Below are 27,992 nucleotides of genomic sequence, written 5' to 3' on the forward strand. Positions count from 1 at the left end.
ATTCAAGTTCAGGAAATCCTTTTACCATAAAGCTCAGTTACTTACGGATAATCCAATTAGAAAAGAAAGATCTTTTCTGTTGTAAACATTTTGCTCCATTGAACTGTAAAATATTAAATCTGTGCTTTTAGCTTTACTTGTCAGACTAAAGAAGTTTGATGAAATTTCTACTGTCTCGGATTAGTGTTTTTAGGCTATAGTTGAAGAATGCTGGAAAAACAGATTTAGATCATTTTTACTCATCTATGCTCTTCTCTAAAGAATTCTCATTTAATTATTTTGAGTTAATCTATATAGAATTTTCTAGTTCTTTACTTCTTTACCAATCTTAAAAAGAAAACTGTAAAGTGAATGAATCACCAGCTTGATTGATTAACTGAGTCCAATTTAGATTTTAGAATTTAAACCATTATTGCCTTCACACATAACAGTTATTTTCCCCAAACAAATACTTAGAATCATTAAACATTTATTAACTGGTCTAAAAATTCTTTCTTTCTTTCTTTCTTTCTTTCTTTCTTTCTTTCTTTCTTTCTTTCTTTCTTTCTTTCTTTCTTTCTTTCTTTCTTTCTTTCTTTCTTTCTTTCTTTCTTTCTTTCTTTCGACAAAACACCTCAAGGCTAAGATCATACATTTTGTTAAATTGTATGCATGTGTTGCTCATACATATAAAGATTATCCATCCATCCATTATCCAACCCGCTGAATCCAAACACAGGGTCATGGGGGTCTGCTGGAGCCAATCCCAGCCAACACAGGGCACAAGGCAGGAACCAATCCCGGTCAGGGTGCCAACCCACCGCAGATATAAAGATTATGTTAAACAAATTATAAAAAATAATATTGAAATACATTTTGCTTGAAGTCCATTTACTTAAAAATGATTCAAGTGGAGCGCATTTAAAGACAGAACATTAAAGTACCTTCATTAATAATGTCATTTTGTAGTTTTGATAGAATGGATAGAACAGCCCTCAAGGTAGCCACTCCTGGAGCATGTCTTTAAATACTAGACAGGCTCTGTGCAGTTTATATAATTCTATATGCATATATATATATATATATATATATATATATATATATATATATATACATATATATATATATATATATATATATATATATATATATATATATATATATATATATATATATATATATATATATTTTTTTTTTTTTTTTTTCATGGGAGTTGAGTTTGACTGTTAAGTCCAAATTGCATGAGTGTAAGCATACACTTTGGTGAACTGCCACACTTTTATTTATGGTACCTTCCAAATAATCAGTACTGCCAAGATAATCTCCAAGTACATATTAAACCTTAATTGAAATATGTTGCATTAGAAAACAGATCACTAGGAGTTGGTTTCATCCGTTTATAGGAGATGGACGTCTGAAGCAGAGCTCCGCTAGCAGCGGCTTTATTTTCCCACGTATTTCATATTATTTAGAGGTATCCTGTATTTAACCCGACCAAGGAACTTCCACTACAATATACAAGCATGAGTAACAAGAAGAAAAGTCAGAAAGAACCGGAAAAGAAACTTAAAGCTGCATCGAAGTCCGGACAGACTTCCGGCCTGAGTGCAAGTGTAAGGTATGGCATCACGGAGACTGACCTAGAACAGGCAGAAGAGTGCGCAGAATTCCTGGGACCCCGCTCCATTGTATCGTCTCCAGTCGAGAGTGAGAATGGGAGCGAAGGCGCAAGTGATACAGGTCGCGAGGGATCGCCGATTTCTGAGGATCATTCGAGACTAGAAAGGGCTCTGCAGGACGTGCTCTCATCTACTCATCGCGAGCCTGTAACAGGAGCTGCATTTTCACTTGCGGAGCACGAAAGCAGAAGCGAACTGTCCGAACTGAAAGAGATGATCGCTACACAGAAAGAGATGATCGCTACACAGTCCACTGCCATAGTTATGGCCATGAAAGAGCTTAAGAAAGATAACACAAATGATCTTAAGAAGGTGGCCACTGAGCTCAGGAAGGATAACAAAGATAAGGAAACGCGTCTATTTGAATGTTTCGACGTGAACTTTAAAGGCATGTTGGAGAAATTAGTGGAACACATTGAAGAAACTAACTCCAAACTGAAAAGGCTTGATGATCATATTAATGACGTTTCAGATCAGCTGGAAGACGTTAAGCAGGGACTCACGGCTCGAGTGGAAACAGCGGAACAAATGGCATCTAACGCCGATGAAAAAGCCACAGCTGCGAACTCGGAATACAAAAAACTTGGAGACAGATTTGCAGCCCTGGAGGATGGGTGCAGAAGAAATAATATAAGAATTGAGGGTATACCTGAGAAACGAGAAAGCTCAAGCCCAGTGAAATTTGCAGTAGAATTACTGTCTAAAATAATTGGAGATGACTTTAAACTCGACAATGAGATAGCCACGGCTTATCGCACAAAGATACCAAGCGCCTTTAAATCTAGGTCTTTTATTGTCCGCTTCGAACGACTAAGATGTAAGCTTGATGTGATGGCACTTCTCAGACACAAGCAAGAGATTATATTCGAAAATAATCTTATTCGTATTTTTCCCGACTTCTCACCATCAACAGCTGCAAAACGCAGATCCTACAACGACATTAAAAGGATGCTACGGGAAGCCGATATCAAATACAGCCTCTTGTATCCTGCCAAATTGAAAGTGGAAGTTCAAGATGGACATTATATCTTCTTCAGCAAAGAAGAAGCTGAAAAAGAATTAAAGAAGCTGTTTCCGACACTTTTTTGAAAGTTAATTAAAATTAAAGAGCCGTATTCTATCAAGGCACGGGAAAGACCTATGATCTGATCGCTGGATCCATGTTTAAAGAGACTGGTATTATAATAATACATCTTATTTTCTTTTTTTTTTTTCGTTTTTAGCTGGACTTTATATGTTATATGTTTATGTTTTAATCAGAGTTATAGAGTTATAGACGTGAGTGTGAAAATGTGGAAGTGATTAAAGTAGGATTCGTTTTATTTATTTATTTTATTATTTTTTTTATTTTACTATACCTTAAAGTAGACTGTTTAACTTCATACCCTTGGTTTAATGCTTGTTCTACTATTTATACAATTACCATTATACTATTACAGTATGAATTACCAGGTTTATCCTAGACTAGTTTTTAAAATCACTCCCAGGATTTTTTTTTTTTTTTTTTTTTTAATCTTAATATCTTAACTTAAAAGCGCTGAAGATTATTTCAAGCTTAAATATTGTTAATGAGAACATTTTCGGCACATAGTATTAAGGATTTAACTGTAAAAGATATCTCTGTTTTAATTCTGTAACGCCGCTGCAGGGTGGGGTTTGTTTTGTTTTGGACGTGCTCTGTCTCTTCGTATGTCAGAGGACTGGAACATCGCGAAGTGGGGTCTAGCCTCATGTGGGGAGGCAAAATGGGGGGGTGGGGGGATAAAGGGGGGAGAGAAGGAGAGCAGGTTATATTTAATCTATTCTTATAATCCTTATAATTATAAATATCAATGCAGCAACAGGCTAACATGCAACAACTCCTGGGGAATCTTGAAACTAAGATTAAAACTGCCATATTACCAATTAAAACTATAAAATGACATTAAAAACTCAGAATCAATGTCTCCATGATGGGACAGTTAACTTTGTGAGCTGGAATGTTAAAGGCCTGAATCACGAATTAAAGAGAAAGAAAGTATGCTCTTACCTAACAGGCTTAAACGCTAAAATAGTATTTTTACAGGAGACCCACTTACTAACCAAGGATCAGTTCAGATTACAAAAAGACTGGACTGGCCAAATGTTCCATTCTAGCTTTATAAAGAAAACTAGAGGGGTGGGAATTCTCATACATAGAACAGTTCCATTTGTAGCATCAGAGGTAGTGTCGGACCCTGAAGGGAGATATGTGATGGTCATGGGCAACTTATATAATAGTAAAATGATTTTGATAAATGTTTATGCACCCAATGTTGATGATAAGGAATTCATGCAAAATCTATTTGCATCCATTCCCAATGTGAACACTCATAAAATTATAATGGCTGGGGACTTTAATTGTGTTTTAAATCCACTCTTAGATAGGACTCCCGTGACAGGGGGGACGACATCTAATACTGCAAAGATAATTACACAGTTTTTAAATGATCACAACTTATCAGACCCCTGGAGGTTTCTTAACCCAAACTCAAGAACATATTCGTTTTACTCACCAGTGCATTATAGCTACTCAAGAATTGATTATTTTTTTATAGATAATAATTTCCTGCCTACAATTAAATCATGCAAATATGACACAATTGTTATCTCTGACCATGCCCCTCTAGTCTTGGAGCTAAAATCAATAAGCCCCTCGTACTCACCTCGCAGATGGCGTCTTAACCCTCTTTTATTGGTAGACGAGAACTGCACAGAATTTATATCCAAACAAATCAGCTTCTTCCTAGAGACAAACACGTCTACAGAGGTTTCTGCAGGAACACTCTGGGAAACTCTAAAGGCCTTCCTAAGAGGCCAGATTATTTCATATCTTTCCCATAGAAATAAATTAGAAACCAAGAAAGTGTCAGAGCTAAGAAATGAAATTACTAGAATAGATGAAGAACAAGCCAGGCGTCCAAGTGAAGCTCTTCACAGGAAAAGGCAGGCCCTGCATATAGAACTTAACATCTTAACAACTAAAGAAACTGAACAACTTATTTATAAGTCTAGACAGCATTACTATGAACACGGAGAAAAAGCTAATAAGCTTTTAGCTCAACAAATTCATAAACAAGAAGTTCACAATGCAATACCAGTAATCACCAACAAGAATGGAGAAGAAATCATCGACCATAATAAAATAATGCACACATTTAGAGATTACTATAAGTCTTTATATTCCACTGAGCCCAAAGAAGACAACACGCAATCTAATGCATTTCTGGATAATTCACAAATACCACAAATAGATGCTTTAAGTGCTGAGGAACTAGATAAACCTCTAACGCTAACAGAATTACTAGACGCTATAAAGTCACTACAAAGCGGGAAATCATCAGGGCCTGATGATTTCCCGTAGAGTTTTATAAGAAATTCTCCACTCAGCTAGCTCCACTCTTATTGGTAACATTTACAGAAGCTAAAGACCACCAAATACTACCTCAAACATTTCGACAAGCATTAATCACCGTCTTTCCTAAACAAAATAAGGACTTGTTACAATGTGCATCATATAGACCAATTTCACTCCTGAATAATGATGTTAAGATACTCTCAAAAATCCTAGCTAGAAGGATGGAGAAAGTGCTGCCCTCGGTAATATCACAAGATCAAACTGGATTTATTAAAGGCCGACATCTATCTTCAAATCTCCGACGCTTGTTTAATGTTATATATTCACCAGCAAAATCAAACACCCCAGAGATATTACTATCATTAGACGCAGAAAAGGCATTTGACATGATCGAATGGAATTACCTTTTCACTGCATTGGAGAAATTTGGGTTTGGCCCGAATATTTGTGCTTGGATTAAACTACTGTATACCAGTCCAGAAGCTTCAGTTTGTATTAATAAAATTTGCTCAGACTACTTTAAACTAGAACGTGGTACCAGACAAGGATGTCCCTTGTCGCCACTGTTGTTTGCAATCGCTATTGAACCACTGCCGGTTCACTGCCGAAATTCTCATCAGATAAAGGGGATTGTCAGAGAAGGACTGGAACAGAAAATTTCTTTATATGCAGATGATATGGTCTTATATATATCGGACCCAGAAAACACTGTCCCTGCTGTTTTAACAGCACTAACAGAATTTCAAAAGATATCTGGTCTTAGAATTAATCTGAATAAAAGTATACTCTTTCCAGTGAACTCACAAGCATATAATAATAAATTAGACACCCTACCTTTTACCATAGCAGATCAGTTTAAATACCTAGGGGTAAATATCACAAGTATACATAAAGCTCTTTATCAACAAAATTTTGGCGTCTGTATGGAAAAAATTAAGCAAGACTTGCATAGATGGTCAACCCTTCATCTCACTCTAGCCGGAAGAATTAACATCGTTAAGATGAATATCCTTCCTAAACTTCTCTTTTTATTTCAAAACATTTCAATATATATCAATAAATCGTTTTTTAAACAGTTAGATTCAATAATAACCTCATTCATTTGGAACTCAAAACACCCACGTATCCGAAGAGCGACCCTACAAAGACCTCAGGCAGAAGGTGGCATGGCTTTACCTAATTTTCAGTTTTATTACTGGGCAGCAAACATACAAGCCATAAAAACCTGGACACAAATAAATGCACATACACAGGCTTGGTCTGCAATAGAAGTAAAATCCTGTAGTACTTCCTTATATTCCCTGCTCTGCTCTCCAATAAATGAAAGTTATCGCAAATATACTAATAACCCAATTGTGCTTTACTCACTCAGAATATGGAACCAAATTAGGAAGCATTTTAAGATGGAAAATCTTTTATCAGTGGCACCTCTGCAAGGGAACCACCTCTTTCAACCTTCGCAAGTATATCCAGTTTTTAATACCTGGAAAAGTTTTGGGATTAAAATGCTCAGAGATCTTTATATAGACAACATATTTACATCTTTTGAACAATTACATTCAAAATTTAACCTCCCAGCTACACATTTCTTTTACTATCTTCAAATTAGAAATTTTGTTAAACAGAAATTGCCCGATTTCCCCCACCTTGCACCCTCCACAATGCTGGAAAAAATACTGCTCAATTCCGAGGAAACAAACACTATTTCCGCAATATATAAAATCTTATTAGAGTCCCTACCTTTCAAAGATCCAAGAGGACATTGGGAAGAAGATCTCTTAATCAATATATCAGAAAAGGAGTGGAAGGTAGCAAAGCAGAGAATTCACTCGAGTTCTATATGCGCAAAGCATAGAATTATTCAACTAAAAATTATATATCGAGCTCATCTGTCTCGCTTAAAACTGTCCAAAATGTTTCCAGGCCAGGATCCAACCTGCGAGCGCTGCAACCAAGCTCCTGCCTCACTGGGTCACATGTTCTGGGCCTGCACCAAACTAACATCATTTTGGACAAAAATTTTTAAGTGCCTATCAGACAGCCTTAGTATCACAATCCCTCCTAACCCACTAACAGCTGTGTTCGGTGTCCTTCCAGATGGACTTGAATTGGAGAAGGACAAACAAACGGTGATTGCATTCACTACACTCTTGGCACGCAGACTTATTTTGTTAAATTGGAAGAATCCTAATTCTCCTCTTATAAGTCAGTGGGAAACTGATGTTTTATATTATTTGAAATTGGAAAAAATCAAATTTTCAGTTAGAGGATCTGTACAAAATTTTTTCAAAACTTGGCAGGATTTAATCAATATTATTTTAGAATAAGAGAATTAACTATTATTGCATTTAACTCCCTTCTCCATCTCTTATTTATATAGATATTTACTTCTCCCCTTCTTTTGTCTAATGTTGCCTTATTAAAAAGCTTAAAGCAATTATCCTTTAGCTAAGCTCTCCTTCTCAGGGGTGGGGTTTGATTTGTCTTCAAATTTGTTGGGTTATAAATTGATCTGTTTGTATGGAATGATTACAATGAAAATTAATAAAATAAAAATATTGAGAAAACAGATCACTAAATACTGCATTTTGTATATGTTTAAGTAGTATTTATAAATGTGTAAAGATCTCCAAACCTTTTGATCCAAATCTTGAAATAGTTTTATATTAAATACATTGAACTGAATCTAGCAGTGATGATTTGGTGGATTGCAAGTTAGCAATGCTGTCAGGCAGCCCCAGGAAATTCAAGTTTTGGCACTGTCTGAGCTTGCACTTTCTGCTTATATTTGTGTAGGTTTTCCTACAGGTACAGGTTTTTCCTTCAGTGCTGTAAACATGAGCAGATTCAGTTAATTGCCAAATCTCAACTGACCCTCTGCAAGATGGTGTGGATGCTACCCAGATCAGCTATGCTATTCTAAAGTGTATAAGGCAGATTGAAGGATTGATGAAAGGTATTTGAAAAGATAACATGAATTAGGAAAATAAGTAGTTCATTGCCTTCTTATCTTATAAGTAAGCCAATGTTATTTATAAATGCCAATGTCAATAGCTTGTTTATTGGTGCTGTCTAATGAAATGTGCACACAGTTATTTTCAGTACCATTTAAACTGAAATTTTCAGGATAAAGTATGTTATTATACATTCATTTCTTACTATATTTGGACTTGTTGGATTATGCATAGCTCAAGCAGGCTTGCAAGAAAGAGTTTAGCTACTACTGCACTGGATATTTTTATCAGTCATTTATGTTGTTTTGTAGGTGGATTAAAACATGGACTGTCTGCCACATATGTGCCTGGAAGTCATTCATATGAAAGTGTCTTGATACAGTTTTCCCCATGAACGATCTGTTCATTGTGAAAAGGCTTTGGGGAGACAACTTCTTAAAACAAAAACCACTTTTCTAAAATATGCAGATTTTTGCTAATGTGAATCTACAGTATAATGTCACATGCCATTTTTTTGGCAGGTTTCTGTTAAGCATATTACATTAAGGTTGGAATCTGTAATGAATTCTTATATCACCAATGCTTTACCATTATAGAGATCTTGAGTTAAGCAATTAAGTATTAGCTGATGAGGGTCTTTGGGCACAGATCCGTAGCCAGAGGTTATTTTAACATATTGAGAATTTGGCACAGTGATGTTCTTATTTTCTTATTTCTAAAGCCATGAGTAGGACGGTGTATTCCTGAACAGATGCTGCCAGTGAACTTTTTCCTTCAGTCCAATTCATTTATGTTCATTCCCCATAAAACAATCTTTTTAAAAATTAGCATTTATTGACTACATAGTTTGAAAGTTGTATATTCTGTAATATTTGGTAAATATGAAATCCAGGAATTCAAACAATCCTTGTCTCATGGATCTTCTTTGTAAGAAATGCTGAGTAAATTCTCATATATAATACATATACTTACAGTATATATAATATGAATACTGTATTTGTATTACTATGAATTGTGAAATATTTTTCATTTTTTTCTTTTATTTCTCTTTGACAACAGAATTCTGTAGGTACTTTTGTGGATTTGCTTGCCACTCTCAACTCAGCTGCTAGACAAAATCTCCCCAGAGATTCCAGTTGTTCTCTTTTAAAATTAAATGCTGGAAGCCAAAATGGGACAGTAATGTTGTGATGCTTAATGATAAGTTGATAGTCATCTCCACTACTGAATATTAACTGCAAGGTTAACAGACAAATAACACCATGATATGTGTTAAATAATTAATCAGTTGTTGTTTTATCTGTCTTGTAGATAATTGTACTGTAAATGCTTCATTTTAAATGTGAATTTTGTTTTTGCTTTGATTCCATTGTAAAGGGGAGCATCACGTTGGGCAAGTGGGTGGCACTCCTGCCTCATGGGTTCAGTATCCTGGGTTTCACATCCTAAGCCTGGACATTGTCATTGTGAATTCTGTATACTCTCTCTGTACCTGTGTAGGTTTTCCATCCATGACATATATGTTAGGCCCAATTAGTGATGCCAGGTAGGATGAGTGTCCATACTGGACTGGTGCCTTCTGTAGGGTTGTGTCATTTCTTGTGTCCTCTGCTACTGAGATAGGCTCCAGTGATCGTGTATTGGTTAAATTTAGCTTGAGAATATTATGTTATGTCAAATAGAAAAGAATGATTCTCAGAAAGCTACGGAAAGTAACACTACAACATCGAATATAGAATTGTAGCAACAACTCTCTACCACAATGTAAATTTATAAATTATAAAAGCAATTGTTTTTTCTTTAAATATTTCACTGAATACATCTATATATATATTTCTTTGTTAAACTTTTTGTTAACATTCAATTGCAGCCCCTAAACTATTGATGTGAGCCAAAATTCACTTAATTGTGGATGCTTATTGATGTTTAAAGGTTTCACAGTATGAAGCACATAGATTGCAATGGAAAATGAGCTATACAAAGCTGGACATTCTGAAGATTATTGTATATTACTAATATACTGCCATAATTATAAATCACAGGAAGCTTCCAGGGACTCAAATGTCACACTTAAAATAAAAGGATTGGCATTTAATTGCTACTGAGAAGAAACAAAGGTTTTACTACATTCTCTTTTGGATTGAGTAAACTATTTTTATCACTATATCTATACAAAATTTGAATCATCTATCTGTAATTATAATTATAACTATAACTTATAGCTATAACCATTATAACCTTAGTTTACTTGAAAATTTACCTGAAGTGGCCCAAAAGTTGATAGGATTCCTTCTTTTTGAGTATAAAGCAGGTGTACAAACTCTCACTGACCTAGGTCAAAGCGTTTTTGAGTTACCGTGTTTTTGCACAGAGAGACACACAGACGGACATATTTTCAAAAATGGTATTTTTGGACTCTGGAAGGTCTAGAACATCAAGATTCTTCAAAATCTCAAGGTCAAATTTTTTCACGATTCCTATACTTTCTCTATACTATACAGTATATATGAGAAAGTAAAAATATATCTCTTTGACAGTGATTCTATTGCTGCTGTCCTTTGACGCACAATGGGAGGTGGATAGCACTGTTAACTTTAAATTTAAATTACACTCAAACACTTTCCTAAAGAAATATTTTGACTCTTAGTTTCTTCTGCAATTATACAATACACAAAAATGTGGTGTTTGCTACTCTTCCATGTGCTAACATACTGGAGTAGTTTGAATAAACATCAGCATTACCTGAGGGGCCAAATATTTTAAATCACAGTTGCCTTGCAGACACAAAGCCATTGATTACCACAATAAAATAAGCTAGTGGCAAATATTTTTAACTTAAACCCATTGTAGCCTCTTTAGCGCTATGTTGACCCCAGGAAAAATAAACCAAAAATTGTGAATTTTTTTCATCCAAAAAAATTGTTATTATATGTAACAGAAACATGTACTGTAAATATCAAAATGCCATCATAAATACAGTACAAAATGTATGTTTAGTGTCAACTGCTGTAATGATGCAGATTTAGTACACTTTCTTCGTCTGATATGTTTTGAAACGGTCACCAACACAAAGCTTAATGTTGCAATTGGGACAGTAGAAACTTGTTTTTTTGCATACTTTTCTTATAATATTTTCTGTTGCTTGCACTTGGCAAAGTTGAAAGTCAGTGCCTGATCAACGCACCTGTTATGTTATTGTAGGCCAGCAGAGTGCACAGCTTAGTGACTTGCACATTTCCCCAGGCATGAACATTGACATTTGCCACATTGTTAATTGTGAACAGTGCATAGGCAGTTAATGTCTTTTATTGTCTTTCTATTTGATTGCAATCATTTTACCTTTTTGTCATGCACCTGCTGTTGTACGACAGTGAATCTTCATGTGACTGAATTCACTGAGCATATCACAGTGGTTCAATCATACAGCGCTGTATGCATCAGTTTCACTTTCCGTGTTTAAATCGGATGACCAATTCACATCATCATCACTATTGCTCAATTTAAGCAATGGTTCAGGGTTACAGTTCACTCTAAAGCTGCCTTTATGGCTTTTCATTTTCCATTGTGGTTATCATTGGGGGCTCTTCCAAGCTCATGAATATTACTGAGCTACTGTTAAGGTACCATTTAGTGGCAGGAAGCATAGAAATGTTCAGGATGATATTATTTCATCCACTAGATGGCAGAAGAATACTGTCCCAAGTGTTAATCAGGCTTGACACTATAAAGCATATTGTTGTACTGTACGCCACCCAGAGTGTGACTTGTAATTTACAGTAATTGTATAGAATTCCAAGTCACAATCGAGGTTAACGTCAAGAAGCACAGCAAATCTTTAAGTGTTGCAATAGCATGAAAATTTTAAATTTGCTAAAAAATAAAATCAAAACAAAAAAATGATTTTGCAGAATGCTATAGAAAAATGTGAATCAATTATTCATTCTTGTAGGCAATTATTTATTTTCCGTGATAGATATTAGTTTATTTGACATTTTTATGACCATGTGGTAAAATGGGAATTTTGATTAGGGAGTAGATGCAAGGACCAAGCTGTTTGGAGAAGACTGAAGTTGGAAAAGGTGAAGAGGAAGAAGAAGACATTTTCAACAGGGCTTAATACATCTGCCTCATAAACCCGAGCTCTTTAAGTCAGTTACTGGCCCACTTACCGTATGCAGTGAATTGGCTTGTTCTATATACCACACTCGAATGAAATAAAGCAGGTTTAGAAAATGGATAGAAGAATAGATGTGTTGTGTTTAACAAATAAAATTCCAGGTCTGAAGCAATAAGATTTAAAACATTCATTTACAAATAAAAGATAATCCAGTTCTTGATTTTTTTATTGTAAGTTTCCTTTCTCATGGTATAATTAAGATATGAAAGGTCTCTGTTTGGGATTGTGAAAGGAGTCAGACCAATACTCAAAATATACAAAAGTGCAAAGTTTGTTATACATGTAGGAGTGATTAACAAAGACAATATTAAAACAAAACTAGCAGTTTCCTGCTAGTGTCTTCTAACCTCCTTCCCAAAACTCACTGCTATCTCCTTCTACCTGCACTCATTTAGTCTTGACCACTCTCCACTTTCACAAAAAAAAAAATGTCAGGTCAGACACTACTCTTTTTATTTATCTCTGGAATGGAGATTTTTCTGTAGTTCATCACAGAGTTACTTTCAGGGTGAGAGATCAATCTAAAACCATCATGTAACACTGCCTCCTGATGACACCTAAACTTACTCTACCCATGATCTCTGTGTTTCATAATATTGGGAGACTGACTCTTACATGGATCTGAGGCCTCTCTGACACTCAATGAAATTTTTTGTGGAAAGTTTCTTTTTCTAAACAGGGACCACAAGCTTACTCAATGGATTATAGGCATTCATTTGGGTAGCACACCATTATAAAATTTACAGCATACCTAAAGTGTTTTGTTTGCAATACAGAGTTATTTAATGCATTTATTATTTTAAAGTAGTAAAAAAATAATTAAAAATAAAAGCAACCGAATGTCATTAATGTAAATATCATGGTACTCTGAAGTAAAAATGGTTTATGCAGATCAAGTCCCCGGATTTCATTACTTTTGAGTCACATTTTAAGCTTTGTGTTTTGAAGTTCGTTTGCATGCCACAAAATGCATCCTACAACCAACAGATGTTTCATTCACAGTTTAAAGAGCCAGATGTTCAGATAGTCTTGAAGACTTTTCCCCTTTTGCAGTGTATTATTGGTATCTGAAGGAAGAAGCTTCATGACAAGAAAATTGTACTTTTAGATCTTAGATGATTTTAATTAGGCTGATGATGATGATGTGAAAAGTCAGTTTCCTGTAAAAAAAAAAAAAAAAAGAAACAAAAACATCATACATTATCTAGACAATAACTGATTAGCAAAATTGCTTAATAGGAGTTCTTTGTGTCAGAAATATATTAAGGTTTTACGTTATAGATTGTGTTGTGTATTTTAATAGACCAATTCAAATCACAATTTTTGTTTAATCAAATTGTTATTTTTTCAGTGTTGAAAATATTTTACTTGTTAGTTAGAATTTCAATTTTAGGATCCTACATTTAGTAAATAGTTCATTTTTTGTGTTTATTTTGCAAAATGTTTGTGTAAAATTCAAACTTATTGAGCTTTACACTTCACATTTGTTCGATTATTGGTTGCTTGTATGCCATTAGGACATCACAGTCCTTACTCATCCTTGTCCCTAATTCAAGAGGTAACACAGCTTGTTGTAGTCTGTATATCATTTACTTTACAACAGTATAACATATATACTACTGCATACTATATTAATAATAATAATGAGGATAATGGAAAAGCAGCTACATATAGTAAGGGATAAAATGTAACTCCTTCAATAGTCCTTCATTACTGATGTGCCTCTTGTTGTAAGGAGCAGGGCAGAGGCTTACATGTGACAATTCAGTTCTTAGAGGACATTTACTAAAGGGTTAAAAAACATTCAGTCATTTCTGATAATGCTAAATGATCGTTTTAATATAGCCTCCAAAGCAATGTGACTAGTATAGCAGTAGAGTCAGGGCAGAGCCAGTTTTTGGGGCATGGAACACATCCATAGTTGCCACACTTTAGGCAATGAACCATTTTTACCAGGTAAAGGGAGGTAATCACAGCAACTGAATGCATAGTGTGTATCTTGTTTGATCCAGCCAGATATTTCCTGTCAATACCAGGTTGTAACTTTCAGAAATCTGGAGAAACAGATAGATTTGTGATCATGGTGCATCTTTCTTTCTTTCAAACAACCAAATGTATGCATTACGTTTGTTGTTTGGTGACATTCAGAGCTGTGCTGGGCATGGATGGATGATCCACATTGTGTCTTATTAGTGGACCAAAGGACATACAGTAGAAGACTGATATTAACAGTTCTGAACAAGAGGGACAATTACTGCATCAATGAGATGATTGTCTCTTTAGCAGACTGGGTACCTGCCTTTTCAAAGTTAGTGGCAATAAATATTAGTATTTGGTTTATTTATTAAGATATTCCTACCCATCATCCTCTCCACTGTGTAGTAAATATTTATAACTGGCATTAACAAAGCTTGCTGCAGTTACCTATACAGTAATCCCTCGCTATATCGCGCTTCGCCTTTCGCGGTTTCACTCTTATCGCGGATTTTATATGTAAGCATGTTTAAATATATATCGCTGATTTTTTGCTGGTTCGTGGATTTCTGCGGACAATGGGTCTTTTAATTTCTGGTACGTGCTTCCTCAGTTGGTTTGCCCAGTTGATTTAATACAAGGGACGCTATTGGCAGATGGCTGAGAAGCTATCCAACTTAATTTTCTCTCTCTCTCTCTTGCGCTGACATTCTCTGATCCTGACTAGGGGGATTGAGCAGGGGGGCTGTTCGCACACCTAGACGATATGGATGCTCGTCTAAAAATGCTGAAAGATTATCTTCACGTTGCTACCTTCTGTGCAGCTGCTTCGTGAAGCGACATGCTGCAGGGTGCTTCGCATACTTAAAAGCACGCAGGGCACGTATTGATTTTTGCTTGTTTGTTTTTCTCTGTCTCTGTCTCTCTCTCTCTTTGTCTGCTCCTGACGGAGGGGGTGTGAGCTGCCGCCTTCAACAGCTTTGTGCCGCGGTGCTTCGCATACTTAAAAGCCAAACAGCCCTATTGATTTGTTTGCTTTCTTCTCTCTATCTGTCTGACATTATCTGCTCCTGACGGGCACTCCTTTGAAGAGGAAGATATGTTTGCATTCTTTTAATTGTGAGACAGAACTGTCATCTCTGTCTTGTCATGGAGCAGAGTTTAAACTTTTGAAAAAGAGACAAATGTTCGTTTGCAGTGTTTGAATAACGTTCCTGTCTCTCTACAACTTCCCATGTTTCTGTGCAAATCTGTGACCCAAGCATGACAATATAAAAATAACCATTTAAACATATGGTTTCTACTTCGCGGATTTTCACCTTTCGCGGGGGGTTCTGGAATGCAACCCCCGCAATGGAGGAGGGATTACTGTACTCTATCCAATTAAATTATGTATTTACCAAATCTCTTGAGTGATGAAAAATAAATTTTTCTGAAAATATTTAGTGAACTATCTTATTCATTGTAGCTCAGATATTTATCAAAACAACACTACTATACCAAAGTAGAACTTTTTTAATGGACAGTATCTAAAGGGTTAAACCAAAACCAAGTACGTCATCCAGTGCCATCATTTAACAACAAAAACAGAATTCATCATGTATAGTGTAACCTTGGCAGAAATTCACTGATATAAAAGCTAGAGGGCTTCTTAATTTATTATTGGAAAAAAGTCACACCATTACTATATTTTAGTGTGCTCATATTTTAAATTATAATTGAATATTTTGGTGAAGAGAAAAAAATGTGAATTTTCTAATTTGATTGATAGTTTGGGATGATGTCCTATTCCTGGCTTTCCAGTCCAGGTAACTGTAGGTAGTGACCAGATATTGATGCTGAAGTGAGGACTTTTAAAGCTTTTATTATTTTAGTCAGCGTATATCTTAAAATGTGTGAACCATAACATTGAGTCTGAGTCTCTAATGAGATTCTAATGCTTATTGCATTGTTGGTGACAGATTATTCAAAATGAAATAATGATATTATTTGGAGATATTATAGTTTTCAGTGCAACTCTCTCTGTACAGTATATAATTATGTTGCAAAACTTTATACAAAGTTTGCTTCTTTGGAGGATAAATTTAAATGTATCTAAGGAAAAATGGCATTGTTTTTCACAGTGACAACTATAATGAGTTTTCCACCAGCTGCATAATAACCTGCTTGTGAAAATGGAGATTAGCCACAGCCATCTCCTGTTTTGAGGGTATACGCTTCCGTCAGTTCTCATCAATTACTTGTCCTAGCTTTGAAGACTTGTCAAGACAATGGGGATAACATCCTTTTTTTCAGGCAGGTCTATCAGCCTGGAATTTGTTATGTCTTTATTGACTTGTACAATTTATTATTGGATTATTAAGAATGAAACTCCTTGTTTTAAAAAGCTGTGACATCATGAATACTGCCCACACATTCCTGTATGGCAATAGGGGAGTTCAGATAATGAATGAATCATAAATGCTTGAGTGCGCCATATTCATCAAACTGCAGTAATACTCTAGATAGATAGATAGATAGATAGATAGATAGATAGATAGATAGATAGATAGATAGATAGATAGATAGATAGATAGATAGATAGATAGATAGATAGATAGATAGATAGATAGATACTTTATTAATCCCAATGGGAAATTCACTATGTTGGGCTTGATAAATAATCCATATCTCAATGTGGTGTATATAAAAGAATTTTGGCCTACATTGGTCAATTTGTTGTTTTTTTATTGATATTAAAGTTAACTTTGTATTCGTTCTGTTTAACCTTTCATGTGTACCTATGTGACTCGAATGCACAGAAGAGAAAGAAACATCCTGCACTGTTTTCTGTTTACTCTTATCTTTAATGTAACCGTACATTTTACATAACAATGGGTTCTTTATCATCCAAGATAAACAACTCCAAAACTTTCACTTGCCACCTTCCTAAATGAATCCAAGTCACAGTACCTGTCTCGCTGAGGAATTCACTCAGGGTGTCATTTCCCCTCCCAGCTGCATCTTTCCTGAGACAGCGCCTCCATTTGACTGAGCAGTAGAACTTGCTGCGTATATTCTCAATGTCTCGAGCTCATGTCCCATTTGTGTTGCTTCAGGGAGGATGATTATTGGGACAGAAAGTGACACCCTGAGTGATTCCTTGGCCAAGATGGGAATATTTATTGGTTTATTTCCAATTCATAATTGGAAATGTGTCTGAATAATTAGAAAGTACTGTAAAATCACTACTTCACTGTAAAAAAAAAAAAAACTATAATTTTTGAAAATATAAAGAAATCATTTTAATCTTTTGGCTTTTTTACTTTTAGTTGGCTTTTTCAGAATACAAGTTACCAGATTTATAAGTTAAATATAGCCTTTTTCATTTTATAAGAAATAATATAGCATCCACGACCTGGGTCTCATCCTATAAAGTATAATAGACATTTGAATGAAGAGAAGAAACAGTTGGCTTTATGCTGTAAGCAGTTATTTGGCATTATTTTAATTTGGATGTTGAAAAATAACTTGAAGTTCTATAACATCAACAGCTGATTGCCTTTGGAGTATGTTGGTTAGGAAAACATGCACGAAAAATATTTAAATTCACAATATTGCTAAAAGAGAGTATTGCCTTTATATTCCAAACAAGCATTTGACTGGAAAATTCACCCGTAAAACCACCTAATTTGTCAACTGTCCTTATGAGAAATAGGAGTCTTCATTATGCACGTTTTGAGGTGGAATGATAGGATTCTTTATTCTTTATTGATAATTAATTTAGTTTTGCTTGATCTGTATTTAAATAACTAGCATGGCACTTAGAAAAGTAAGCAGTTAGAGCTGACAAAGATGATGAAAAATGAAACTTTTTATTTTTATATTCCTATATATGTAGTGAATTGCCTTAAAGTAATGCCAAAAAGGGAAGAAAATCCAACTGAAAACTCTAGCCGATCAGCAGAAACTTTTTTATAACAACTAAGTAAATTTAGTCAACAAGTTAAGAAATCAAAATTTCAAAATCCACAGGAAATAAAAAAAAAAACTGAAACTCTAAATTCCAAACTAGTAAAGTAAAATTAACAAATTATTAGTTACCAATACAGATTCAAAATTAATTAAGCCAAAGAGTACAGAAATTAATTTAATCCTTAAACTGCCACATACTTGGGGGTTAATGCACCCTTGGACGCCAAATACTTTTTTACTGCACTTTTTAAGGAAACATCACAATTAACCAAGAAAAAGTGAAATTTTAATGGAGCACATATTTTTTCATGCAAAGAGCATCACAATTACTGCAACACTGATCATTTTACACACTGCCAATTAACTGTAAAACCTATAAAAAAAAAACTAATGCAACAATCTATTATTATATGTATAAAGTGCAACTGATGCTTTTGATGAAATTCAGCAAATCACCAAGTCAACTGCACTTGAACTGGCTGCACACAGATGCCAACACTGATGCTTGCAGGCTAGTCTAGTGCAGCTGTTGAATCCCAGGGAGAGTGATGCTGATTCACTAGGGGGCAGCAGTGGTCATGAGCTGGCTGCTCAACGAATGTACGGCACTGACTGATCAGCTCCGGCGTGCAGGCAAATTGCACTGGGATCCGACTATAGCCAGTTGCGGCGTTCAATGAATGTACGTATGTTGCCAAATATACTCGGCTCTTGCATGCTGGCAAATTGCACTGGGAACTGACTATAGCCAGTTGCGGTATTCAATTAATGTACATCGCCGAATATACTCGGCTCCGGTGTGCTGGTAAATTGAACTGGGAACCGACTACAGCTGGTTCCTGCAGTTTAAGGGTTAGCAATTAATCCTAAACAGAGCCAAAACAAATTCCTTTTAAATAAAATAAATGTTTTGAAGACTGCAAAACTAAACACAAAAGTGCAAGGGTTACAAAAGACCACTGTTGAAGTCTAACCAATGCCACTGTGAAACTGCCGTGGCAGAAAGAACCTTAAACAGCTTCAAGTTGCTGCCATGTGGCTATATATAGCACTGGGAATTTGCAATCCCATTAGGAATCTTACTTGTCTTTGAAAAACACATTAAAATACATAATGAGGTAATAGTTTCAAGTCAAGGAGAACATAACTAAACTAACAAAGGAAACTAAATGAAGTTAACATTTAGAAAGAAATTAACAAGATAAAACTAAAATAAAACATCTGAAGAATGCGGGGGAAAAACACAAAAGTAGCAATAAATGAGACTTCAGGGATGCGATCTACAATAAGTTGTAACAAAGCCTAGCATGGCCCAGTTTATCTACCGCTGGCGAGGGTACATTTTTGTACAATTTGCCCGGTCTCTGTGTTCACATGGTTTTCCTTATCAAAACTCCTGTTTCCCACCACATCCTGAATATAGATATAAATATTTTCCCATTGTGATTATATTGTGGACATCCTTGTTCTTTGGAATCAATTGGCTTACCAATACTTGACTCTTCCATTTTCTTCTGAAAAAAGGTTCAGAGCAACACTATAGAGGGTGTGGCAAGTGTCTGGTGGTGGTACCCAGCCGGGACGCCCAGGAGGACCAGAGGAGGGCTTATGCCTCCTCCAGACCATGAGGGGGCAACTGCCCTGGTGGCTTTGGGGACCACGGGAACAGAGCTTAGAAGCTCAACCCTATAGGGGCCCGTAGTCACCGCCAGGGGGCGCCCAAATGCCTGTGGAGCCCTAGTCCTCAGCACTTCTGCCACACCCGGAAGTGCTTGGGAGAAGAAGACCAGGGACACCCGGAGTGCCTCCGGGTGCACAGCCGGTACTTCCACCACACCAGGAAGGGCTGCACCTGGAGCACGTCCGGGTGAGCTTAAAAGGGGCCGCCTTCCTCCATTCGATGGCTGGAGTCGGGAGTGGAGAAAGACGAAGTCTTGGAGGAGAGGAGTGGAGGCGGACCTGAGCAAGGCAGAGTGAAGAAAGGCCTGGACTTTGGGGAAGTAATTGGGTTGTGAGTGCACTTTATTGTAAATAGTCATGTATAATAAACGTGTGTTGGGTGAACTATTGGTGTCCGCCTGTCTGTGTCTGGGCCATGCTCCACAAGGGAAATAAAGAAACAGAAATCGTTTGGATGGGTTAGAAGTAGAGAAATTATTCGCAAGTGACAGCTTATCAGCAAACCTGGTAAAATATAGTCATCTTTAAATTAAAAAGAAATATACTACCTGGAATATACTTGTATGTTCCTGTATCTGTGATAACTCACGTTATTTAAACATCTCAGACTCCATAAGTAGTTATTTTATACTGTTTGGGATAATTTTACAGTTTTATTGTTTTGCTTTGGTGTTGTGTTGCAAGGGCCACTCAGCATAATGGCAGCATTTTTTAGGTCTTTTTTTCTTACTACTAGTTTACATCACAGTAGATCCCAGTTTTGGTGTCTTAAATTAAATAATACAATAAGAGAAACTTTACTCACAATACTGTTCAGAAGTCATAGGTAAACATAAAGTTCTCTGATTTGCTATAGGCTGCTATTGATTCCATAAACATACACTCTATTTGAAATTTTAAATTTTACTTAGGCATAGTAATTTAAGTGCTGCACACTTAGTTATTTGTCAGTATTAGTGCTTAAAATTAAACCCTAAACTACCAAGAAATAAAAAGAGAGTTTAAAAATGGCGCCTTTTGAAATAATTAACAGTTTAGTGTAGTTTAAAGAAATATATAGCATTTTACCATAGCAGATTTGCGCAGAGCTAAAACAAATCAGTATTAACTGCTATGGTTACTGTTCCTAAAGAATAGGACAATTTTCATTCAGCTACCTATAATGAAATGTAAATATGTGAGAAAGGCATTTATTTGTTTGTTTATATGTTTCTTTGTTTTCTGAATGTGATTTATATATTTTGCTTGAGGAAATTTCTAAAGCATTTTCAAGTGTGACAGGTAGCAGCAACTGATTTACTGTAGTTTTTAGATGGCTTAATGTCTCCCTCTGCTGGCAAATTACAGAAAGAAATGAATTGTGCTATAATAATATTTTCTCTGTGCTAGACTAAGATCAGAAAAGCCAAAAAAAAAAAAAATTAATACTATTGCAGTAGTTAAGACTTCTGTCTGGCATTTTATACAGAGGTAATGGCATACTACAACAAGTCATTGAGATGGAGCAGCTTTACTACCAAAGCACTGGCTTTATTCTGGTTTGCAAAATGTTTATCTCTTTGGAAAAATTGTAAAAGCATAATCAAGTTAAACTGTGTTATAGCAGGAAGTTGGCTACAAACGTGACCACAGTTCAGAACAGAAGTAATTATAGAGGGGCTTACTGTTTTTTAGTTAGAATTTTCAAAAGGCATTTTTGCCATAACCTTGTGCACCTGAGTGAGCTATCATTGCAGGATTCCCCATATTCTGTCCTAGCTGACAGATGAGTGACCACCCCTTTTAAATATCTTTTTTTCCCCTCTATTTTGAAATCCTGGTATTCAGAAAATTCCATTCTGCTGAGCATCTTGCTAGACTACATGATTCTTGCATTCCTGCAGAAGGTGCAGGGAAGTCTGTGTGCTGGTCAAAGGCCCGCCTCAGTTTTGAATTGAAAAGCTGTCTTCTGTTGTGTCAGAGATGAGGAGTGGCACACACAGAGAACACAACTCTAAAAGGATTAAAGATTGAAAAAAGAATTTAATCTTAAGTCTTAAGTAGGCTAAGGTCAAAATCAGAAAATCAACAAAAGAATAACCAAAGCCCAATGCATAAACCAGTGACAATGTTAGGCGACTAACGTGGATTCTGAGCCCTATATAATGAAAGTTTGATATATAGATGAAAGTTTTGTTTTGGTTATCTATAAACCTTGACAGCAATACTTCTGCACTTCCATCTTAAATAGTGCCACGGAGATGATATCATACATAGCACTTGCAGCAATCTCATGTCAAGTATCCCAAGAACATGTTACTGTAACAAGGATGGAGGTAAGAATGATGACACAGCCATGATCACATGTTAAATTTTTAAATGCTAAAATGATCTACAAAATGGTGGTGTGGTGACATCACCAAAATAATTTTGCTAAAATACAATGTCATAACAGAAATGGATTCTACATAGTGAGAAACACCATCATCTTAGCATCCCAATCCCAAAAACATTGCCAGCAAAGCTACAAATTCCAGAAACACATGGTTAACTGAAGAAATAACAGAAGGAAGGGATAAACGCACGGAGATAAAACATTCAATGTAAACAAAAGTAAAAAGTAAAAAAAAAAAAAATCCCTGTTGTGCCTAGCTAAAACGGGTACATCCATGTTTCCCTGATGGAACGGTTGCCTGCTTCCCAAATTCTGAATGCACCAAGCACTCACACTATAACATCTTTCTCTTCGTTTACCAAATCCTGGCTTCTATTCCTTCTCCTTCTTCTACTTTTGCCAGTACAGCCTTTGCCCTAACTCGCTTAGTAATTCCAAGCTCAAAGACAGTGCAAATGTAGCCGGGAGCCAATTTCAGGCTAAACCACATAACTATTTTGAAAGTCCTATTACTCCCTCTAAAACAACAACAACAACAACAACATTTATTTATATAGAACTTTTTCATACAAATGATGTAGCTTAAAGTGCTTTACAGGATAAAGAAAGAGAAAAAAAGACAAAATATATAAGAAATAAAATTAGGCAATACTAATTAACATAGAATAAAAGTAAGGTACAATGGCCAGGGAGGACAGAAGAAACAGAAAAACTCCAGACGAGAGAAGAAAAAAATCTGCAGGGGTTCCGAGGCCACAAGACCACCCAGCCCCCTCTAGGCATTCTACCTAACACACTACACTACTACCCCCTCCACTATTGGTCTTCACTCATTTAAAGACAACCCTCAAGAATTCTGTTTTCCCCATTACAAAGCAGAGGTTAATAGAAAATACTGCACTTGTACAATTGTTGTTGGTGTCTGACATTCACAGATGTATTTCTCAAGTAGTTGTTAAGCAGACAGGTAAGAATTAGCAACCCTAAATCTAAAGTCATGATCCTCTCCTCTCTTAAAAACCGTGCATATTAGCAACGAGCAGTTGTTCTAAGCAGACAATTTCAAGTTATCTCAGAGTCTTGCTCATACTGTAACTGATGATAGCAGTAGTTGTGGGATTGACTAGAGTGCAGAGGTGGCAGTTTTGTTAATGTTTTCTTCAGATGGTAAAGTAATAATTATGTCTGAATGAAACAACAGTTAATTTACTGGTCACTGTTCGTTCCAATCTTCAACTCACAAGCTTTGGGCAGTGAATGTAAAATTAAATTATATGAAAAAGTAGCCAAAGTAAGGCATTAGTGGAATTTGTTAGCCTCACTTTCCATGACAGGATGATGAATTGAGCATTATAAAAGTAGGTGGACCTCAAAATGGAAATGCTGCTTTTTCAGTATCAAGAAGCATGTAATGAAGATACCCTTCCCACAAAAGGTGTAGTGAGCTTGACCTATGAGAGTAGATGCAAACACATCACACTTATTGAATCACTGGAAGCTCCTGCTAATATCCCAATAACAACTGTACCTCAAGAGTTCAGGTTTGTGTAGGTTTACTCATCCTCTACCACAATCCACTTCAAACCATGAGGATTGAGACAGAAGTGCACTTATGTTACATTGGGGTTTCTAAACATAAAAACTGTTAAAAATATATACTGAAATGTAATGTTTACCTAGATATTAAATGAAATGATGTTACTATTGTTATTTTCATGTATTTATTAGTTAGCTACATTTCCAGTTATTAAGTGAGAATGGTAGACACTTGACTGTGGTCCTCTGGTATTAGGATGATGTTAATTAGGTGACAAAGATCAGGAATGTCACCAGGATTTATGGAATTACCTGAAGAATACTTAAAAAGAGCAAATGTCAAAATAGGAGAAGTTAGGGCAAGCCAAGAATTTAATATGAAAATGAATCCAAAGTCCAAACCACAATGCTTTCTAGATTGTTGAAGTAATTCCCCTACAGTTTTACATTTTTAAGTGTAGATGCAACTTAATGCACATGGTGATCTTTTATAATACAAACACGATAACATCAAATACAATTCTTTGTGTGTGCCACATGCAAGAAACACAGAATGTCCTTAACACTAAAATGGCATTAAACACAAAAGGAAAACCTACAATGATGTCACTGAAGCAATGGCAAAATGTTAAAAAAAAAAAAAAGAAGTAAAAATTACCATTACACAAAACAAAACCAAATAACATCAACAATTTAACTATATGTTCCTAACACCTGTGAGCCTGAATTTGATTAAGTAGGTTTCAGTATATTTTCTTATGATTGACTATAGAATATATCCAGTACTATGCTGATATTTTTTCAAGATATATTCAGTATATTCCTGCAGCATATTACTAACACAAAGCTCAACAAATTATTTGAAATTTCCAGATCATCTGCCTTTAATAAGTTAAATCATATAGTTGACTTTAGTTTTCCTGCTGTATATCTCCTTCATTGTTTGCTATTCTAGTTGTGCAGTGCCGCTCAAAGAGTTTTTTTCTGTTCTTAACTCTGATTCTTAATCTCCAAATATGTTACGATCAGTGCTTTTCTTAAATTTTTAATCTGATATCCTATATGAAATCCTACATTCTTTGTGTCTTTTGTAGAGTTTTGGACCTCAATGATTTTGAGCTTGATGTCAATTTTTGTATTTGATTCATTTCTGAATAAGTAATAATTTAGTGACGTTTTACCGTAATGCCCTTTTATTTTAATCTGGGTGCTGTTTGCATCCGTTAGCTCCATGGGAAAAAGTTACCAAGAATTTCCTAATTGTTTTTGATTTGATCAGAACAATGGTGTAAAGGTTGACCCTAGCATTTCCGAGGTATCCAAGTTTGCACTTAAAAATAATTTCTTTTGCAACTTTTCTAAAACCTTTATTTTGATTACCCCGTTCACTAATTTTTGCTCTTCTCCCAGACATTTGGGGCCTCATGCATAATGCAGTGTGTAGAATTCACACTAAAACATGGCGTATGGACAAAATTGGAAATGTACGCACAAAATAATGCAGATGCATAAATCTGTGTGTTCGCCAACTTCCACGTTCTTCTGCTCCATAAATCCCGGTGAGCGTGAAAAGTAACACACGTTCCTGCCGCCACTCCCAAACTCCTCCCAGAATTACTCCTCTTTGAATATGCAGATCAATATGAATAGCTCTTAAGCTCAGCTTTCTGTGAAAAGGCAATGGCAAAAGTACGGGGGAAAATAGAAGAATTTCAGCGAATACCAAGTGGAGGCAAGGAAAAACGTATTATTTGTTGGTTTTAACAATGCTATAAAAAACAAAAGGAAGTTGATCGAGTGACTTAGAGTGTCAGAGAAACTCGAAAGCTGAAGTTCACAAAGTCGCACAGTGCCCGAAATAAAAAAGAAGTTGTCACATATCAAAGTTTCCGTGAAAAAGCGAGTCATAGCCCACTGTCTGAGTGCCATATCAAAGCTTATTAGGGTACAAAGAAAAGAAAAACAAAATAGGCACACAATGGGAAAAAAGCTCAAAATGTCAATTTTAATCTCGAAATTTCCACTTTTATCACGTGGCGCAGTGATAGTGACGAGCTGGCGCCCTGTCCAGAGATTGTTCATGCCTCCCGCAAGATGCTTGCTGTGCCGTGCACGACCTTCAATGAAATAATTTATTACAGAAGTACTGTCTCTTTCAAACGTACTAACCCCCAATTCCTGTCCTTCCTTTTCTTTCTCCAAGTAACCAATCGCCACACAATCAGCTCTTAATAGATGTTAAGCCATCTGTAAGCTTAGAACGCCGATTTTTCAAAACTTTTAAAGAGCATTGAAATATCTTTGTAGTACATGTTTAATTATTCTATCCATCTGTCCTTCCAGTGTCGTGTCAGCACCAGCAAGAATACAGTGCGAGGCAGAAACAATCCATGAGCGGAGCACCAGACCGTTGCTAGCGCTGTGACACCGTGTCCTCACATGTTTAATTATTAACAATATAGATTATTTAATTGATGTTAACATTTTATCTGTATAATATAATAAACATATTTTGCTGCATTTCATCTTAAAAATGATATCGTCATCATATGTAAATACGCTCTTTATAAAGTGGCTGAGGTTGTGCAATATTATAACTGTATCGCAAGTTTACAGTGAGATGATTGTACTAATGAGTACAAACAGTTCTACAAGGAGCACTTGATGGACTGATTGAGTACGTTTATAGTTCTTGGGATGAAATTGTTTCTGAACCGCAAGGTCCGTACAGGAAAGGCTCTGAAGCATTTGCCATTTAAGAGCAGTTCAATAGACTGTGCGCATGGCTGAGGCAGCATGTGCTTATACCAATAATTCTCTTTCCGATCAGCTGCTGCAGAGCCGTGATTCCACACTCAAATACAGTGGGATAAATACTCTGAGTGGTGCATTGACAGAAACAGTGCTAAAGCAGCTATGGTGTTTGGAATAGCTTGGCCATTCCGTGGACCATTATATTGTTACAGGTTAATTACAATCAGATGCCATAAACTAATAAACAATATGTGGTTAATTTCAGTGTATTTGATAAAGCCGCGTCAGGGATGTGGATCTATAAAAGAAAGGGAAAACACACTGGAACAAAAGCACTGCTTTGACACTGGGAGCTGCCAGTTTGCAAAACCGAGAGGAGAACTTGCGTACGCCAAGCATTTAGCTGGCGTGAAAATGTTCACGGCTTTACGGCAAGTTTAGGTTTTATACATCGCGATGTGAGCGTGGAAACGGGCTTACACAACATTTTTGTGGGTACGCACCATTTATACATGAGGCCACTGGTCATTTTCATCCCTAATACTGTCTCTTGTGAGTCAGTGTAAAATGCACAGTTCATAGTGTGTTGTCTTCCTTAATTATTGATACAATAAAAGCTGAATCTTTATCTAACATGGGCCCTTATCTGTCATGTATACAGTTGCACTGATTGCAGCCAATCTGTATATGGCTGGTGTGAAAAAACTGATGCGAAAGAAGCTCTTCCTTTCTGTATTAGGTATAAGCCTCTTCTTGTAAAACACTGATTTGGCTCTTAATTTTAAGGCATATCCATATAGTTCTCTGGTAAAAATAAAACAAAGTGCTAGTCAGCACAGTAGGGAATGATCATCAATTCTTTTCATTTAGTTTCATTTCACATAGAGCATATTTTTACTAAACAGCAATGAAATGTCCAGTGCAAGAGACTATTTTAAAAATTTTGCATGTATAAAATTTTACTGTAGCATAGTCATGAAGGGAATATGCTTAGAATTTGCTACAAGTTTTAGAACTGCAAAATAACCTTGAATGTTTTCATTTTTACTGTCTTGGCTGCAGTCTGTGTATTTGTCATGTCAGCACTGCTAATTTCTTATGTGATATTAAGATGTCTTTCTATTTAGATCTTTGAGCTTAAGCTAAATGTAATTTTATGCATGACGTATGCAATTTTATCTTGCTACTTTACATCAACTCATTCTGCACTATGTGTTATTCCATATTTCACTTAATGTCAAAAATAATGTGAATTTTTCTAATTTAAAAAGGGGGACTTTTACGTAGAAATGTGTAGGTGCTTTGGGCAACAGACTGTACAATCTAGGATGTAACAGCATATTTCAGTTTGATTACTGAAGTTAAATAAAAAGAAAAATTAATTTGCCTCTCTAGAAACTTGGGTGGGACAGAGAAGAGTAGCTTATTCTCACAAACATCATTTTCAGTTGACTGTGTTCACTTAAATGAAACAAAAATGTTCAAGCAAATTTAATTTTATCTTAGGTGATTTTCATTGAGCATACTGTTATAATCCCAAAGTTACAGCTCAAAG

At 35.8% G+C, this 27,992-nt stretch overlaps 1 protein-coding gene across 36 annotated transcripts in view; it reads left to right on the forward strand.

The window, feature by feature from the left end:
• dlg2 (discs, large homolog 2 (Drosophila)) overlaps positions 1 to 27,992 on the forward strand; it is a 1,641,316-nt gene that overhangs the window by 1,316,484 nt on the left and 296,840 nt on the right. The window lies entirely within an intron of this gene.

This window comes from Erpetoichthys calabaricus, chromosome 4, assembly GCF_900747795.2.
Source record: "Erpetoichthys calabaricus chromosome 4, fErpCal1.3, whole genome shotgun sequence".
Taxonomy (NCBI): domain Eukaryota; kingdom Metazoa; phylum Chordata; class Cladistia; order Polypteriformes; family Polypteridae; genus Erpetoichthys; species Erpetoichthys calabaricus.